We start from the raw sequence: 1,008 nt of genomic DNA on the forward strand, positions 1-1,008 counted from the left end.
AGAATGCAGAGCATTCAGCTCCTCTGATATCCCCGAAGCAGCCACACATGAAGGCTCCATAACTCTGGGTTCGGGTGCCACACCGAGCCGCTCACTTGAGACAGCAGATCCTTCCTGATGGGGATCGGCCAGGGCGGTGCCACTAGCAGCTCTGTCAGGTCCGGGAACCAAGGCTGGTTCGGCCAGTTCGGGGCGATGAGTATCACCGAAGCCCCCTCCTCCCTGATCTTGCATAACACCAGTGGCAATATCTTGATTGGAGGAAACGCGTACAGCCTGGCTGCTGGCCAGTGCGATGTCAGAGCGTCCCCTTCCAACGGGGAGTGAGACGGGGAGAAGAACAGCGGGCAGTGCGCATTCTCGCTCGTGGCGAACAGATCGACCTCCGTTCTCCCGTAGCGGGCGCAAATTGTACAAATCATCCGAACCGACTCGGGGTGCAACCTCCACTCTCCTTGAGGAATTCCTTTCCTCGAAAGCATGTCTGCCCCGCGATTCAGGAGACCGGGTATGTGCACTGCTTTGATGGAGAGAAAGTGATGGTCCGCCCATAGCAGGAGATTCGCTGCCTGCTTGTACAGAGCCCTGGAGCGTACGCCTCCTTGGTGATTTATGTACGAGACCACAGACATGTTGTCGGTGCGAATCAGTACATGTCACTGTTCCAGCTGCGGCCGAAAATCCTTTTGAGCTAAGAACACTGCTTCCAGCTCCAAGCGGTTTATGAGCTACCGGCTCTGAGGTTCTGCCACTTCGATGCAGCCGCAGGAGACCGCGATGCGCAAACAGCCCGAAGCCCACGCCGTCCAAGGGTCTCAAGATTTCAGCCCTAACTGCAGCGGGCGCATGTGTAGTAAGCCCAGATGACATACCGCTGAAGCAGACACCATGAGTCCCAGCAGCCTCTGAAATTCCTTCAAGTGAACAGAGCTGCCCAGTCTGAAATGGCGCAGGGAAGACAAAATGGCCGCCGAGCGCTCCCGAGAGAGGCGGGCTCTCATCTCCACC

The sequence above is a fragment of the Sinocyclocheilus rhinocerous genome, unplaced genomic scaffold, assembly GCF_001515625.1.
Source record: "Sinocyclocheilus rhinocerous isolate Xijiao unplaced genomic scaffold, SAMN03320098_v1.1 scaffold1915, whole genome shotgun sequence".
NCBI lineage: Eukaryota > Metazoa > Chordata > Actinopteri > Cypriniformes > Cyprinidae > Sinocyclocheilus > Sinocyclocheilus rhinocerous.